Below are 19,950 nucleotides of genomic sequence, written 5' to 3' on the forward strand. Positions count from 1 at the left end.
CTCAGGCACACATGTATACATGTCTACCCACCGACTGTCAGCACATAGTATTCCTGGGTAAGAAAAACACAGACGTATATGTGTACGTAATGCTTTCACATTTACATAAGCTTTTATATACTTATCGCCACACCAATGTGATTGTAAGGGAATATTACACCACACACTTACATGGCTAGATCAAATGGCGAATTCTCCCACATTTCTTTTTCCAGTAATACCACTTCATCACTGCCATCTGTTCTTTAGCTCGTTTTCTTTCCCCGCTCTCATTTTCAATACGTAAAGACTGTCTCCCAATCACAAATTCCCAAGAGAATAAGTTATGTGAAAGAGCATGGCGCTGGTCAAATCCTCTTTTATCAATATCAGTCAATACACATAATCTTACAGATTCATCAATCAATAGCTTCAAGAAAGCCCAGACACAGATCACGCTATCCCTCAGGGGATCTTTGAACATGTTTGCACAGAGGACAAGTGTGTAAATCCAACCAATCACAACAGCAACACCTTTATAATGACTGGGAGAGTGGTGGGGGCTATCTTTGTGGAAACAGAGATTTGAAGATGGCAACCCTCGTGCAAAGAAAGTGACAAGTGCGATTTAAGCATTGTTTTTTTTTAAATATGTAAAATTTACAGCTTTAAAATACTAAATAATTTTTAATCAAGCATATTTAAGGACCTTTTAAGTTTCTTCTTTCATACAATTAATCAGAAAAACATTGTCTGTGAAATTGGGAACATTTTATAAAATATTATCTTAATCTGTATATTTTTGCTCAGTTATTTGTGAAAATAAGATGCACTAAAAAACCTCTGACCAAATAAGAAACATAGTGAAGGCTTCGAAAAGTTTTATCCATTCTGAATCCATTATTTAAATCAGAAATTTAGTGTGATCCCTCCAAACCTGATTTAATCTAATTTGTTGACTTTTAAAAGTTTCCAGAGTAAATTTTGAAATTCAAGAGTAAATTTTAAAATGCTAACAACCAGACAATCCAGCTAAAATTTGTAGGCCTTGAGGAGATTAAGTCCACTTCACACTTCTAGCTATAACCTCAAAGGTGAACAGCTTCACATACAGCGTCAAAGAAATATGTTTGCAAAGGTGCTCAATATATTGCATAGTGTAAATACAGACAACGTATAATGTTCCACACTTTAATTTCCAGTGTACTGAAAATACCTAAAGTCATGATCGATCACATGACCTCCCATTGATTACAAAGCTGAGAGACGTTTATTTGGGGCACAAATAGTACACCCATACTTTATGTTAAAAAAATGTAAATAATTTTAAATAATTAAAATCTGCTTAATTTTGGCCTGTCATGAAGTTAAATTATTAAATGATTACTAAGATAAAACCTGTTGTTAGTCATTTTAACCATCAACCCAATGCATGAAGTTGCTCCCGCCTTTCACATATAAGTTGCTTGCGATGTTTGTGCTGTAGAGCCCCAGTGTATTTCACAGACTGTAGATTATTGGGTCATTTAAACACTTTGTATGAGCTATAGCTCAAATAGAAAACCCCTAAAAGAGGGAGGACTAGATCATCTGATGCGTTATTAAACAAGTATTACAAATTAAATTTTACCGAAAACCTTAAATGCACCTCCTGTTCAGGGCACTAGACAGCACTGAGACCAAAGCATAGATTTCTCATACTGTCTCAAGGTCACACCACTGCACAAAAACCCATCACCTTCCTGTTAAGTGCTACTTCACTAAAGCCATATTTTTCTTTTCCAGGGACGGATTAGCCAGAGACAATCAATAACATTAATTATGTCTAGTGGAGGTCTTACCTAAATAGACAGTTCAAGTGGGAAATGTTAAAAAAAAATAAAGGTTGATTCTTTACACTGAGTATATAAAAAATTCACAGTACAAATCCTTATAAAACTTTGTGGTTTACATAACCCATTTATAACAGTGAAGTATTCGTCTTTCATATGCAAATTAAGCACAAGGGGGACTTGATGAAAAATACTGATATGTTTCATCATTAAGATATTCTCACATTCAAACCAATCACTGTGTGACCACACATACACAGTCCCCCCCTCACAGACACACACATACAGAGCATGTTTTGGGGGCCAACTGCCAGCAAATGAAGGATCTCCTTCCCAATTCACTTGTTATTGTGCTGTCTGGGTGACAAGTATACCTATAGAGTGAGTATTTATTTCCGGAATGTTTTGTTCCGTTTTCCTGCAATGATGAATGTTTCTTTTATAAATCCATCGCCAGGCCTTTTAAACCATAAACAATATTTCTCGAGCCCAGATTCCTTGTGCAGCAGTCTTGGGGAACCTTGAGATTTCCAGGCTCTGATTTAATGGCTCGTAATTCTTGAAAGGCAATCCTTCTTCACCCTCTGACGCGCAGATGCACCATCGTTCAGGCAGCCCACCATGCTTGCCCTGTGCTCCTCTCCAGATCCCCAGGCCAGGCCAACGCCAGATAAAACTATTCAGCTGGAAACAGCACCAGGTCCCTTCCATCAGTGGCACTGGATGATCTGCTGGGGGCTGACAGGGCAGGGCTTCCCGGTAAGGTTTTTTTGCAGACTGTGTGAGGAATGCTGCTTGTGAATCTGAGACGTCTACTGTGTGCTAACGGATCGGTGAGAACAGGAAGATGAGTAGTACGGCACATGGCTAATTAAACAATATTATAAAAGGTGTCTTTTAACCCCTTGAAATCCTACTAGTGGTAACCCTTGAAGCCCTTCTCACAAACGTAGGATTTCTATCATATTCCAGACCCGATCATAGGAAAAATAGTCAGCTGTCGGAAGTCAATGATGGTGCCTGTCGATGCAGCTAGCCTCGGAAAAATCTGGAAACTATTCTAATGGTCGTTAAATCACGTCTTTATTAATATACCCTGAGGTGTCAAAACCTATCATTAAAGGTACAGAGGAGGTCGTGAAACATTGTCTTTAAGGCAGGACAGAGTTCAGACTAATAGGCTTTGCTAACCGTGTGCTTATGATGACTGAAGAAACCTCTAAATTAGAATCCAAGCTCAGACGCTCTAAATAATGGACTCCTGTTTACACTAGGACACAGTGATTGCCTATATTTAGCCAATAAACACTGAAATACTTTGTGCACCAAACAGATAATGTTGAAAATGGGCAGACGACACATGACTGAGGAAACAAAAACGTGTACTTGATTAATTCAAAAGCAATGTTGAAATTAAGTTTTAAGAATTGATTGAGCAAGTACTGCACAATAAAAGGACACCAGTGGATCAAAGGGGACCGGCGCATATGCTGCAGGCCCGGATGCGCTGTCTACACTGGCTGTCTCTCACCTTTTACCCATCCCTGTTGCTTGTCATGTGTTTCTATGGTGGATTAAGAGTTTTCATGTGCTATGCGCTGAGGTGTTTTTTTTCTGTTCAAACTGATCTCCCTGTTGGAGCTCAGTCTGGGGGGAGTTCTTTTTTCTCCTTGTCCTTCCTGATGTTGTGCATTTTTCCATTGTTCGGTTCCAGGTCGCTGCTCGTGCAGCTGACCGGCCAGCTACCTAGCCTAACCTGTCTCCCCAATGTGATGTTTGTGTATTGTATGTATGGTCGACAAGGTCAGTCTCTTAATTGCCCCTTGGGGATAAATAAAGTCTTCTGAATCTGAAACCAGGGTGGATTAAATATTAGACTGTTCGGAAGGGAAGTTGGGCAATCAGAGGGCACAAAACGGAAAAAATCATTAAAGCTTTCTTTCGCATCTGGATATAACATGAGACAATTAAGCACCAACATACAGAGAGAATATAATTTGGTGCTTCATGCTGTTTAACAAGCTTATAGCAATAATAACTAAACAAGGATCCTTGATAATGCCTGCAGACATGCAGCTCAGCTCGTCTCCACAAGTCTGTGCAGTATTTAAAAACAATAATCAATTGGTGGTTTTTAATGGCATAGGCTGTTAAAACATTAGTGAATTTCACATGACACTGAACTTTACCTTATCGTGGTGGCACGTGGCAGAGGTTACGCTGATTTGAAAATATGCAATAAAAGCACCCCAGCAAGTCAACTAAGTACAAGAGGAAAAACAACAGCAAGTTAAAAAAGCAATCATTAAGCTGGTATCACTAATTGTGTTCCTTCCTCTCCTTGTGTATAATCTCTGGTTCCTTGCTTTGCCTTCATTAACAATGGATGAATTAATTAGAAACCTTCACAGGATTTCTGCACAGTGAACCCAGGAGATAAAAACATCCTATTCCTCAGACCTGCTCCTTTCCTTCTTTCTTCTTTTCCGCACTCTCTCCTCCCTCTGCTCTTAATTGTATTGTTTGCTTGTTGTGTCGATAGCAGGATTAATTTCACTATAGATCAGGATTATTGACCTTCTCGTCAATGTTATTTCATTTCTGTAAGGTGCTAATTATAGAGAACAGGGAGAAGCAAATTGCACTGTAACTTGCCTCACTTGCTTTCCAATAAAACAGAAAGAAAACAACATTAATTTCCTCTTAGCTGCTTTCCTTGGCGAGGTAAATTCAAACATTATCGCCCTATCTATGACAAATAGAGGGGACGCTGTTAGCGACTGTTTTACTTGATTGGTCAACTTTATATTCACAGCACTGTTGATTACTCTGACCTATTCCTCTCAGACAAATGCCATTCTTGTCACACTGCTCCCTTCTTGGTTCCCTCACTTCATTTCAGAGAAGGGGAGGGCACAGTTCATAAACAATTAACCGGCTGGATAAGTGATACACTCAAGCGCTAACAGACCTGAAAAACATTGTGTTAAATTCTGGTAATTGACTGGAGGGAGGTGAGCACCAGGCCACCGAGACTGAGCAGGCAGTATCTTAGAGCTGGTGCTTTGGGGGGGGGGGGGGGACACTTTTGAACCATCATAATCTCATGAAAGGTGACAAAGGACCACACTTTTTTCAAAGGGAACGTGAAAAGCAACAGTATAAATGTCTTTAAATAGGCAATTACAGCCAACAAATCAAAAAAAGATCTCCAAGTCCAGTAATTTGCCACCATTATGGTCGTTTTGTGATTGAATCTACTTCCAAAGGTCTACCCAAGTACAATGAGCCCTAAGACCCTCTTATCCACCCTTTTCTTCCCCTCTCCACCCCTCCCTTCTCCAGCAGTCCTCTAATGAACTGAAAGGTCAGAGCACTAATAAAACTATTAGCAGAAATGAATCTCTCAGATGTGTTAATGCACTTTTAATTCCTGTTAGCAAATTTCATCCCCCAGCAGTTTGCTGCCCGCTAATGAGAAATAAAACGCCCCGCTCTAGGGAAGGGGGATGGGGGAATGGGTCGATGCTCCGGCTACTCCATAGCAGACTCCATACGCACACACACAAGTCATATACACTAACACTGCACCTTACAACACCCTGGATGTGCTGGATGTTATTCACGGACCGAGGCCTGTTTTCAGCCCTGTGATTCCGCAGGGTTAATTAAAGAGCACATCTCCATCTGTTCTCATTCAGCCTCAGCTCAGTCTCTTCCCATCAAGCACGCAAGACAGTCTCACACACACACACCCAAACACACACAACTGAATCGCGTTTTGACTCTGCTGGCGCTCTTCGGCACAAAGACAAGAAACTTGACAGTACGGTGTTCACAGGGACACAGGTAAACATGCTGGGTCTTAAAGACATGATCTGAGCTCTCAGCCTTTCCTGACCTGACTAATGAGGTACAGACAGATGATGTGACCCTGATGTCAACCGCTAACAGAGCTGGAGAATATACAGCCATTGTAGACAAGATGTTCCCTGTGTTTGTGTCAATGTGTCTGTCAGCTCAGCTGCCACGTGTGACCTTTCCCAGGAAATCAAGTGGGCTTTTTTTAACAACTTTTTTCCACTTACAAGGTGCATATGCTAGTGGAAGAAATCAATTTGAGCAACTAAGTCCATTAGTAAATAATTAATGTATCACTACAACTGGAAGCAGACAAAATGTGTTAGGAAGTTGGATTTACTGAGTCAGAATGAATGAAATATATATCTGAAATATGACTACAGCACTGTACAACAGTCTTGAACCACACTCTGTCAATATTCTGTGTGACCACCTTTATTCTTCAGCAAAACTATAGTAGCAAAACTTGGTTGCACTTTCTTGTTTCTCTTGTAATAGTTTTCATGAATAGTTCTCCAGGCTTCACAAGAGTCACAAGACAAAACCTGAACTTTTTATAAGTCCCATTACACGTGGCATAAAACCATCAAAACATTTCATAAAAAGAACATCATACCAGTAGAATTAATTGAATCATAAATTCTGCTCTCTACCAAAAAATCCTGCAGGAGAATGTCGGGCCATCAGTTGAGCACACCTAGATTATGCAGCAGGACAATGAAAGACACATATGAATCTTTTCAGAATGAAATCAGCATTTAAAAACTGCATTTTATATCAACTTGATTGATCTTTGTCTAATATTAAAATATCACTGATGATCTAAAACATGTAAGTGTAACGAATATGCAAAAACTAAGAAATCAGGAAGGGGGCAAATACTTTTTCACTGCATTTGACAACAAGTAAAGTGCTTTTGGTCCCATCCCTGGCTCCTGGGGTGGCACAGTTGTTTTTTTAATTGCATAGATAAAATGAAACACATAAATTTGCAAAACAGACAATTAATTCACAAAGTGATAATTATCCTGTAACAGAGGTCAAAAACTGACCTTTCAATTTGACTGGCTGACAACTTGATTTGGTTTGTTGAAAAACTTAAAATTAAATATATCTTTTTTTTCACAACCACAGAGGGGTAACTGATAAAACTGAGAGCACAAAAATGAAACGAAGAGCCCAGGGGGGAGGGGCAGAGAATTCTATTATCAAACTAAGCCTTTTAATCAATAAAGAGATAAAAGATATTTTAATCAAAGACATATTTCCTTGTTTGTATAATGCTTCTGCCGCCAACGTGCACATAATCTTTAAATGCTGAAAAGGATGCATAATGCTCTCCCAGAGAGCCACTCATCCATATAAACACAAAATAGGAGCAGTCAGCAGAAATACACACCAGCCCGGCCCGGCTCACAGACACTCCATAGACGCCAAATTACATTAGGATGGGCATATTAAGGGGAATTGCATCCTGTAAACTAGAATATTATTTCTACACACAAACATGCTGTGTATCCATACACACGCACACAAATAATTTTTCAACATCATACTCTCCCGTCCTGTGCTCACTATTAAGTAACAGATCCATATTGTTATATGTGTGTGCCTGAACATACACACGTAAACCATAAACACAAAGCATGGTGCTATTAGTGTGAGGGCTGTTTGTCGGACATGCAGGCATCCGCTGGCCGTGGCTAAAGCGTTTCAATGAGATTAGAGGGGTAACCGGAACCCTTCCAGGCCCACTGAACTGAGCTCACACCAGGATAACAAGTCCAGAGGTGGTGAGCAGGCTGGATCAGGTTCCAGGAGCTAATGGGTCAAATACCAACTGACACTTAATTGCGTGATAAAGTGTGCACATTTAGTTTTGTGTGTGTGTGTGTGTGTGTGTGTGTGTGGGAGGGGGGGTGTTTTCCTGTTTAATTCTCCTTTAGATTCCTGTATATGAATACTATTCTTGGTACAAACAATCTGTCTGTGTGTGAGTGTGTGTGGTCAAGAACAGTACACTCCTTGCAGTGCATCAGAGTTTGCACTTCTCCACTGGGGAAGCAAACAGCAGCTCCAGTAATGGTGATTCATGCTTTCCGTCAGGCCCCCTGACAGGCTGGGTTCGATCCCCTGCTCAGCGCGCTGTAGCGGCAGTAACAGCAGCCGAGCCAAGCGCAGGACCACGGACATCATCATAACTGCTGAGGGTGTGCTGGGCTGCTGACATATTGATCGACCCTCAGTTAGAAGATTTGATAGATTGACCCGAGACTCTTGACTTTAAACAGTAAATCGAGGAGGACAAATCAAAAAGTCTGAGAAAACAACTGAGGGAAAAGGTTAAAAGTAACAGATATAATTCAATTCATGCGTTTAAGAATGCAACTGCAAATTAACCTTTAGCCTGTTAAAAAAAGAAGAAGAAAGAAACTATATTGGTTTCTAAGAGCCCAAAGTCACCTTGACACAATTTCTAACTGCTTACTGATGACCAGTCAAAAAGTTTTCAAAAAGTACTTATACAAGCAGATAAATAAAACACTCTAAATCAGACTTCATGACTACACTACAATAATCTGCATATAGAACCACACCAGCAGTCTGCAGGCCCAATAACATATCAGACAGCCAGGCAAAGCTTAAGCCCTTTCCTCCTGTGGGTCCTGTGGGGCTCAGGGGCCAGGAAGGACCAGAGAGGCTACGAACTCACACTAACGATGGAGGAAACCGTGTCCAGTCGGCTGGAGCCTGAGATGGAACAGAAGACCCTGCACCATTGTTCTGCCAACACACTGACAGTCGGTGATTTAGGACCAGGGCTGCCCAGGAGCGTTAGGGGAGGGACAGGAGCAAGGGAGGTCAGAGAGAGGCTCCACAGGCACCCTTCAACAATCTTACCCGAATGCCTCCATCCATGAGATGGCAGAATTAATCATGGCTGACCTAGTGCGAGGCTTGGACCTGGCTCCTCTCCACCACCCCTATCCCCTCCATCGACCCCCTCTTCTCCCTGGACAAACATGACAAATCTTGTGTTTATTTACTTAAAAAGACCAGGAGAAAAAGCAAAAGGGGGGCAGATAAAAAACTGTATAAAATCAATACAGAGTTAGTAGTTCCTGCCCTGCTGCTGCTCTTTCTTGTCTGAGCAGCAGAAGAAACCTAAGCTCGGGATAATAAGGACTCCAGGAGGAAAGGGACGCAGGTGCCTTCAGCTACCTCCACATAACTGGAGGGAAATGTGTTAAAAAAAAAAAAAAAAAAAGCCAGCAGAGAATGAGAGCCTGGTACAAAATCCACCTAAAAATTACTTTACTACAAACATACCTAATTACCACCAAATAGGAATTTTAAAAAGCACTATTTAATTTCTCTGGATCATCTTAAAAAATATGTAAGACAAGGCCTATGGTGTGCGCAATGTGTGTGCATAGTCAGGCATGTTGTGGTACAGCTAGTTTCTAAGTTTGAGTGCAGGCAGCAGAGGATTGAATCCACAGAGCCTCTGCTCTCGCCACATGACAGGGAGAAAACAGATAAGGCTTGCTCTCAGGGGAGAGGGAGGGTGGCCATCAAGCTAAACCCCTAAAAAGAAATAGCAGCAGTGAGTTGTCAAGGTTTCTGTCATATCCTACATCACGTCAGCCGCCCATTCCATCCCATCTCCTGGCAAACCATGCAGACTGCTACGGCCAAGGATGAAAGTGCTTGAAAATGGGAGTCATTGTAAACCATTTTCTGCCCTGGAGCCCCACCACCAACACCGCCCCCTCACCCTCACCATCCCCTCCATCTCCACCCCTCTTCTTCCCGACTGCTCTTGAAGACAAATGGGTCCAGGGCAATGACAGAGTGCCTGATCCACAAATCACCAGCGGCCGGTCTGCTCGTCCACTGCTTCCTCTTCCCCCACTGCCTCCTCCCTGCACCCAGCCTCACCCCCTCCCCGTTCCCAGCCCCTCCATTAGTCATGTGCACACGGGCAGCAGCCAGCAGCCATAATTAGACAAGGACAAATAGCCAGCCGCGGACACGGACGAGTCCGGCCGCTAAATAAGGGCCTGTTTCCATACTGAAAGGTGGGCGGCAAGTAGGGCCAAGGAGAGGACTGGGGTGTCAGAGAGGGAAGCAGAAAGGAGCTGGTACTGTCCAATACACCCTGTGACCATCTTGCCCTGGCCTGGCAACTCATTTATTTTCCTACAGGCCTATGAGTTGAACCTACACAGCTAACCACATACCCCAAAACTAAACCCCCGCTCCAACGCCACTGCACACCTCAACTCCATTCACAATTCAAACTGAGTTGTATTCATGGTCTTGGTCACTCTTCTCAAATGATGGTTAGTTTGGAAGGCTATCCTATAAACAGATTCATTTCATGACTGTTAAACTTTTTTCAAAGTGTTGAAAGTGTAAAATTCAAGATCAAATTGTTTTCTATACAAAACCCGAACACACCGATTCATCTGTCAAGGCAAGGGCAAGACATAAACCTCATACAACTCTCCATCACATTCCTGTCAATGCACCACCACTACGTCACTTGTTTTTGTGGGTGGTCAAACCAACTCTAAATAAATAAATTGAGTAAGTAAAGCAATGCTGGAGCAATAAAGCGCAATAAAGAGGTTTCAGGGTACATTAGTTGTAACATTAGAAGGGTGGAATTAGCAAAAATGAGAACTCACAGAATCTGATTACACACGGCCGAAGAAACCGGCAGTCAACAAAATATAAATTACAGCCATATGAGCGTAGGGCAGGCTGAATCCACAGAGGAGTATCAGTAACAATTGCTTTGGCCAGGTCAGAGCTGCAACACACTTACTGGGCAGAAGGGGGTCGACAAAAAATGACCGCCACGCATACACACACACATGCGCACACGTACACATGCACACAGCATGCTCCACCAGAGCAAACCTTATTGATCTACCTCCTAATTTCCTAATTAGTTTTTATTGGATTTCATAATCGTCATCAGGACACATCAAAAGAAACTCAAAACCCCAGCAAGATTTTCTGCCCTCCTCAACATAATTTTTTTAAGCTGTGAAAATGAAGCCATGTATTCAATTCCAAGTCCCCAGCTGTGAGAGCGATCCTGTTTTTTTTTTCCCCCACTTTGCTACCAGAACTCCTTGGACAGCAAACACTGCACAAACACACATTTTCTCCCATGTGTAGTAACCGATGTTTAGCATTGCACATTTTCTGCATGATCTGCTGCTATTTGTCACACTGCGCTCCTCTGGTTGCCTCTCACTTGTAGGATTTGTTAAACATAGAGCTGAAAGAGGAGAAGAAAAATGTGTTCCTCACTAACACTGATAGTGGTCACTGTTCATTCAGCAGCTTGGCTTTCTTAAGTCTTTTACAGCTCATGTAACCTCACAAAACTTTTGTCATACCCCCTGGTGACTCTAAATTATTATTGGAATTTATCCCCATCACAGGAAATTTCTTTCTGCATTATAAATAACATGAATACCACAGCTGCATGTACAAGAAAATACTAAAAGACTTCATTTTGAGCAGTGAACAGAGCAGCTGGCCAATAGTTTCTACACATTTTAATGTGCCAGACGTTATACTGAGTAGAGAAAGCAAACGGGGTTCAGAACATAAAAACATGTGGTCCTCATTCACATTTGGAACACTTGGATTCACTAGTGTCTGCTTATGAAGAACTAAACAGACACAAAGGCTTCCATGGGCTTCAACTTAACTGCATCTTTGCTACCCTATCCTCTCCAGATGATCCTTGGTCTGCAAAAATTGAAGACCAAGAGCATGAAAAAGAGGGAGTAAGAAACTATGTTCCATATAGCGCTGTTCTCTCTATTTGCAACACCCCTCTAATGCCAAAGTGTGCCAAAGTAAGAAACTGTAATAATACTAAAAACCCTCCTTTTCCAGGCTTTGCTGCACTTGCTAAATGTTCACACCCAGATGTTAAACAGCCACAACAACTGATTTTTTCTTTTTTTTCCCTCTTTGTTATGGCCCCATTTTGAGACAAAACCTCTGGCATGATGACACAGCTGCTTTGAAATGAGGGTGATGAAGATAAAGACAAGAAGAGAATGAAAGATGTTGCAGGATTGTCATTGTTATTGACAGCAGAGCACCAATAAGAGCTGATGAGGCAAACCTAAAAAGTAATCTTTGTGAAGTATATAAAGCTTTGTGTGTTGGCTCTTTTTGTGTTTGATTAAAAACAAGTCTGCTATTACTCAATGATCCCAGAATGACAAATTATTTTTTAATATTCACGATACTTTGAAACACATATTAGGGTTAGCTATTTTTTAAATCTGTGTAAATTAAACAGTTTAAACAGGGATAAATGATTTACAGTCCATAGAAAGGGCTAAGTTGAATAGTCCAGGTTGTGTTGAAATGTATCCTGTCGGATCATTCTTAAGATCTTGATGTACACTTGTAGGTAATTAAAATTAATCATTAAAAATAAAGACGTGTGTCTCATCAGATAGAGTTAAACCAGGTATCAAAGCCAGCGACATCCTGCTGGCTACATCTACCTTCTACATAGCGTTTGGTGAGGTCAAGAGAGACGTTCTCTCCCTTCTTCTGTCTAGTTGTCTCAAATAATCGACACCTTCACTCCACTCTGTACTACAATTTCTTACTGAATAGGTGAGCCCCGTCTGAAGAGCCTCTTAGTGACCCCACCGCTTCTATCACATCATCCTTTGCTCACACTGAGGTGTATAACGGGGGCACAAGAGAGCAGAACGAGCTTAAATCCCAGTGAAGATGTTTTTGGCCTTGATCACCAAGCCCATCGATCCCTGGCTGATTCCCACTCAGATACGTCTTATTTTATTAGTGGCTTCGGCCTTCTGCCGCCCCATTCCGCTGTGATCAATACCAGCTTGGGGATGGCCCTTATTTTTCACTTTTAGTGCCTTAACGCTGTTTAACCGTGTCACCTGATAAACGACAGGCCTTCCCCAAACACTGATTTCCTATTGATTTCTCCCTCATTCAGCCATCCCTTCCTTCGTCACTCTCCTATTGTTTTTATCTTCAGTTATCTTCTCCCCCCAACCTCCATACCTTTAGTTGAAACTGGTCAGCTAACCACCTTTAGACTATTTCAGCCACAGAAACCCATTTTGTTAAGAGTTAGCTGAGGTTCAAGAGGGTGGATCATCTCCTTTAGAGAGCTTGTAAAAGCGTACATCATTATATCATTATGTAAGATCACAGTAATTTCAAACCATTTCTATGTGGTGCTGAAAGGTAGGTTTGTGTTTCTCATTTTACATCATTACCCACCAAACGGCCCACACACAAACTGTCTGTGTGCATGCAAGCATTAACCATGCAGGATACAGTGAGCACCATGCAACAGATGCTAAGACAACCTGGAGGGAGACAGCTCCATCCATCATCCACTGAAGTCCTGATGATCGAAGCAGGGCTTGGACGATGGAGGAGAAATCTCTGGGAGTTCCAGTAGGGCAACATAAAATCCACTTACTGGGTTTCTATTGGCTATAACTCTATAAACAGATTACATGTGTGTACAGCAGAAGGTGAAATTAATTCAGAAACAGATGAACAGCACTGATGAACAAACAAGATAAAATGAAATAAACTGCACCTGAATACTGGAGGAGACATATCATAAAAATGGAGGACTGACCCACAATCTGGCTGTCCAACCTCTATTGCCCTCTCTCTTCTCACACTGTACATTATTTATGCAAAATTAAACCTGCTCCTATTCCTGCTTAGTCTGGCTTATCCACTCAGTTACCTCTTTATTGATCTCTCATCTAAGGCACTTCTGTAAATCCAGTCCACTCCTTCCAGCCTTGCTGCCATTAATGCCATTAAATATGGGTCTCTTATCACCAGATACTTTGAAGATATCTATCTTGTTGTCTCCAGATTATAATTCTGGGTTCATTTTCTAATTCAAAGGATAATAAAATAATCTTATCTTAGTAAAACTATGTTTATTTAAAGTTTGTGTCCTGTAAAAACACATTCTTGTGATTACCTGAGTTGTTTACTACTTTACACATTTACAAACTGTTCCTTATAACAAAAGAGAAATAAGCTGAGGTTGATTGGACTTACAAACATAATGACTTTTGAAAATTACAAAATTCATGTTACTCAAATACAGGGTTGGATATGTGATCACAGATTTTGGATACACAATCATTAGATACACAAACAGGATGAATGATCTCTTTATTATTCAAGGTGATATTTAAAATGCAATAAACAGTGCAAGCAGAACACCACCAATTTGGTAACATCATGAACTTAAAATAACTGTGTAGCAGTTGGATGCCAACCACACCGTGCACAGCTTTGAAGCGAAGGTGAAAACAGGTAGGAGGCGCAAAGTGGCATTTTGGTGCAAAATGTGTCTTGGACTTTAACCAGAAGCTAATCCCCATCTCACATTAATCTGCAGGTGCTTTGGTGATTTCTAACAAAATAAATCCATCCACTTTCTTCAGCTTATCCAATTCAAGGTCCCAGAGCCACTTGAGTCTCTCCCAGCTGCCCACAGGGCAAGAGGCAGGGTAGACCCTGTCCAGGTCGCTAGCCTGTCACAGGGCCAACACAGAGAGACAGACAACCGGTCACACTCACACTTATGGCCAATTCAGGATAACCTAAACCCACAAACTGCATGTTTTTGGACTGTGGGAGGAAGTTGGAGTACCTTGTAGAAAACCCACAAAGACACAGGGAAAACATGCAAACTCCACATAGAAAGGCCCCGGCCAGGTAATGGGTTACAATTCAGGACCTTCTAGCTGGGAAAAAACAGTGCCACAAACGATTATTTTGATAGTCGACTAGTCACCGATTATTTTTGCGATTAGTCGACTAATCAGATCATCCATTGAACACAAAAACGTACAGCTTATTGCACCAGCAGCATCTGCTCTTATATAACTATCATTAGCTTACAGCTTTAAGTGTTTAAGGTATGTGCTAACTAAAAATAAAGACAAGATGATAGTTTATTAAATTTTAATGAAGTTTGCAGATTGTTTCGGTGAAGTTTAATAAACTCCTTGCTATCTAAAATATAACAGGACACCGGAGTATATTCTGGAGCATCTCACACTTCTGATAATCAGCTGTCTGCTTGATGTTTATTCAGCTGTGTAAAAACTATAACTTTAATCTCAGCCAAACCGATTTACTCAGGAACAAATAAAATACTGAAAAAAGCCAAACGATAACATTTTTAAGTTATCTAAGTGACTTATATATGTTTAACCTGAGTAGCGAAAAATGGCGGTGGGTTTGAAAACTATTTGCCGGGAGTCCGGTGTTCTCACGGGCTCTAGTTAGCCTAGCCCCCGGCTAGCTAACAAGCTAGTGGGTAACAGACGTCTCCGAAAACGTCGGAGCGCTTTTGAAAATATGTAGTCTTGATAAACTGAGCAGATATTTGAGGTTTACACAGCTACATTCTCGCCTGAAAATATGTTAAACGTTTATTTTGTGACCCAGAAAGAATAATAAGAGTAATATTAAAACTAACTAGCTCAGCCATGGGTTTCCATGGCTGAGCAGCTCCTGTAATGTGCCGCTGTCCCAGTACTTTTGTTGATGCAGAGTATAGTGTTAAATCTGCATCCTCTGATTTGAGAAGTGCAGTGCCATAATTAACTACTACCCACTGTGTTTTATCTCACAGTGGACAGTCATGTGCAAATACCACATAAATCAGACCAGATGATGCTGAAAAACTTTCTGATGAGTTGTTGTTGTGTCGCTTTGTACTTTTCAGGCAATTTCCAAGGAGATGCTTCTTATCGTTTGTTGAACTATCACGATGCCTCATACTCAACTTCTTGAGCCAAAAAAAACAGGTGTGCTTGAAAACATCCAGAGGATGCGTGTGCTCGGGAAATACTGCTTTGGGTGTGTCATGAAGTTTGTGCCTTTAAATTAGGGCTCTACTTGCTTTGGAATTGAATATGCATAACATAAAATTAACAATTTAATTTGAACCTTGGCTGTTACCATTACAAGCTAAAGAAATGTTCAAAGTCAAATGTTGCACTGTAAAAAAAAGTGGTCCCATTTCACATCCATGCATGAAGTTTGAATAAGTAAGCTTACAGCATCTGTTAAGGTGTCTGCTAACATCACCTGGCATCTTTCATTAGTTCCCCCCACCTTTTCACAGAAGGTTAAGTGATAAACTGGCATTTATAGCATGGCCTGCCAAGTAACACGGGTTAGAGAGCACACTGAGAAACTGACCGTGAAGTAATAACAAGCGAGCGTAGGCAAGAGATTTTCTATTAACACAAGGGGAGATGAGTTAAAAGGGTTGCTGGCTATGTGAAGACCAGTTTCTTCAACAAAACTGCCCCGCTTTAACAGCCTCCCCCCACCCCTACAGTACCACTGTGCAAACTTATCAGACTACAGCCATGAAGGAGCTTGAGCACCAGCTAGTGGTAAAGCCGTTTCACTGCCAAGACAGTCCTCACCAAACACATTAATCATGACCAGGGGAGTGTAAAATTCAATCGGCTCCTTCCATCCATTTCATGTGAAGCAGACTGAAGGCCGGCCTTGTAGTGCCTGAGAAAGGAAGGATGAAAAAAGGAGGAAAAAAGAAAAAGGAGCTCCCTGCACTTCATCAGAACCCCTACTTCATAACAAATGGAGTGTCTCTCTGGCGGAGGAGTGCCATCAGAAACACGCGTTCTCTCTATCCATTTAATTCCGGCAGTGGAGGAAGGGTCAGGGAGGGAGCAGTGGGTGCGTGTTCTGCTCTCCGCTCGCCGCTTCGCCAGTCACACAGTAAACTACCTTTTAGGAATTGTTTCTCAATAAGAAATGATCAGTCCATTTATCTGCACCAGGCGGGCCTGTCTCCTCACCCAGACCTCCAATATTTTTCGTTTGACCTGATCAGGGCTATAAACTAGACCGAGACACTTTCAATTTGTCACCCGAGGAGGCCTCTGCAAGTCCCACGCTACTGATTGCATCCTCCCTCCCAAATGTAAAAATTCCTCCTGTGCTTGAAGGCTTCTTTTTTCGCCCATGCATACAGCTGCTTGGAAATAAAGCCTCTGATGCTATAAAAAATATTCAGAGAGATAATCGCATACATATATCCCAGAACATGTTATTTCTTCTAATGAATATGGTCAGATAAAATAGGTGCTAGTAGTTTAACAGATTATTCTTCAAGATTTTGCACATGATTGCAAAAATTCCTATCTCTCTGCACAAGTACACTAATTACCATCTTATGTTGCACTCTTTTTAAATGCACCAACTATAGAAGCGTTCCCTTTTTTAAATAGCCTTATTATCAAGGTAATGACAGCAATGAGCATCAACCTCTAAGCGGATTAAACTTTTTAACTGTGTAAGTATCATGAAATTGTTAATGTTTAAGAACATTTACTGAGAAAAATCTTAACAGACTCAAATAACAAACAAGAATGTATTTCCCAATTTTTGGTCAAGCCACACAGTAAATAGGTAAAATAGTAACATCATCACATTTCTAATCATAAACCTAATCTTAGTACACTGCGAACCCCTCTGACAAACAAAATCTTGCAAAAGCTGTAAAAAAGCACTCATTACCAATTAAGTGGGGAAATATTAACCACAATGTTTTCTTTCAAAACACGTCTAAACTTTGAACAGGGGGTAATTACAAGTCACACATGGCTTGCTTTCCCATCAAGCGCTTTAAAACAGTTAAACATTCTTTGAATTGGATGGAACATGTCAATGATTTTTTGACAGTGCTGAAATATGGCGAGGAACGCTCAACCACATACGCACAACCTGTTCAAAACTGCTGCCTCGTCCGAGTCACATGCATGCTATTAATCACTGATACCTCCGGCTGTCAGCTAACATGTATGTGGTTATACAACACTAATGGGCAACTGAGTGGAACTGAAAAACACGTGTAGTAATGTAGCCTTTCATCTCTTACTTGTTTTTGTCCTCCACGAAGATGTCAGGTTGAGAAATTCATCATTCCCGTCAGCTGACAGTGAGACAGAAACACCATAGCTTAATGCGCCGTACCACCGAAGATCCTTAAAACAAAGAGCACACCAAATGCATAAGATGCATCAGCAGTGCCTTTGTGACAATGCGACTGAGCAAACTATGTTATAGGTGCATTGCATTGCAGTGCATTTAGTGTTTTAAAAGACACTCAAATGACCACATAACCTGGCATCACTAGATGACAACAGAAATGGCTATGAAAGAGCACAGGTGGGTTAACAGAGGCAAGAAAAACAAATAAAAGCAATCTGAATTTTAAAAAATGAATAACAGGAGGTAATGGAAATTATACAGTTGCAGTAATTTATGGAAATATTTGGTCGAATGGTCAACTAAGGGCTAAAATTCTGGCCTTTCTTCCAGCTTCTAACAATGATTAATAAATCATATTGATCATATTAAATCCCTCTTATACTAGGGAATTTAACCTTACAATGTAAAGTGGCTTGAAATGACTGTTGTTGTGCACTGGCGTTATATAACTAAGGTAAAATTGATCCATTTATAGACTGAGAAAGTATTCGCTTTAAAAAGACATGTGCAGTGTAAATGCTGGCCATCTCTGTGGAGACTGAGACATCATATGCATTATTTGAAATTCTCATTTAAAATAGTCTTATTGTGATTATCTACACCATGGAAAGATATGTGTCTGCACCAACCCCCCCTCTTTATTTAGGCTGGCTACTGGCTGCTACAGCAAGTATGTAAGCTTTCTTCCTTGCTTTCATTTCTACTGTAAACTCCAACTCTTTCTCAGCATGCTTCATTTTGTTATCAAACCACAACCACCTGCATTAACTAATAATAAATGTGCAGCACAGGTTAGCCTCAAGACTTTAAGCAAAAAATCAGGCTTTCAACCCCAACCGAACTCACAGAAAGGTAAAAAAGAAAAGAAACTTTTACTCCTCAGGCCTGTAATTTTGGGACTCTTGTTATTGTTTGTTTAATTAGGACTCCTTCATAAAGTTTGCCCTGGCACAAGCTACCGCCTGAAAGTTAACATTATCGTCTCATCTTAAATCCGTCAGTTAACATCAGCAGCATCAGACTAAAAGCATCACTTTATGTAAGCATTGCCATAAATCTAGCCAGCTACATTACTAGCTAACAGCTTAAAGGCAAAATAGTTCAATGAGCAATAAAGCGTCCATGCTGTACACAACATCTTAACTTTATACCTTGTCTGTGTTGGGGCACAGTCTGGGGAAGCACTCAGTAGATATTCAGTAGATAATTGATGCAGTGAGTTTGGTAGAAATGCACGTAAAGATGGCGCCTGCTGCTCAGCCTGCATGTCAGGTGTGTGCCGTACACTGAAGCACCTGTAAAACGCTCACCTGCCATTCAGCTAGCCTTTGTATGCGAGACCTGGCTACCTTAAACCCATATCCCTCTTGTTCCAAGTAGCTTTCAAAAGACATACAATTATTGGTGTTAGAAGTTTGTTCTTCAAATAATTCACATTATTTGAACCCCTGGACCTTTCCACCCTCACTAGGAACTCCAAAGAGTTTTGTTATTTTTGTTTGATTGGTTTGTTGTTTGTGTGTATTGTAAAATTTTGTATGCAACACATATATCAAAAAATAAGGTTGCGACATGCTGTTTGGATTGTTTTGTAGTATCTAGTAACATGTGGCCCAAAGAGCATTTGCTGCACACTCCTAGAAGTTGGAGGAAAGCTTAAAGAAAAAAAGAGCATTTAAAAAATAAATAAATAAACCAAACAGAAAAGTCTCAGTTAAACAAAACTTACATCTGTGCCAAATGCGCTTAAATATACTCATGCAGTGTCTACATTTCCGATTGTGTACACAGATTACTGCAGCTAGGGCCCAGGCGCTCATCAGACCGCACCTCCAAATGATCCACAAAGCAAGTTGTCACAGCAAAAGCAGCCGCTTACAGCACACGCACGTACCACAAGCGGAACAAATACACATACAGACACTGATAAATGCCTCTGCACTTACTGATGAGCTTCTGAATAATTGTGCCTCGGCGGCACTGTTTGCGGTGCAATGGTGACACCCCCCGGCGGACACATGTACTGCAAGAACACCAGTTAACCTTCTAAAGCCTGAAACATTAAATAATTTATAAAATTCAAATTTTCTGAAAATAGTATTTATTGAAACTTCTGTTGAAATTTAAAAGTCTATATAAAGACATTAATTTACATATATGCTACATCAGG

The sequence above is a fragment of the Mchenga conophoros genome, linkage group LG20 (assembly GCF_057382185.1).
Source record: "Mchenga conophoros isolate Kocher_MC1m ecotype Shallow Benthic linkage group LG20, M_conophoros_male_GT1.1, whole genome shotgun sequence".
Taxonomy (NCBI): Eukaryota; Metazoa; Chordata; class Actinopteri; order Cichliformes; family Cichlidae; genus Mchenga; species Mchenga conophoros.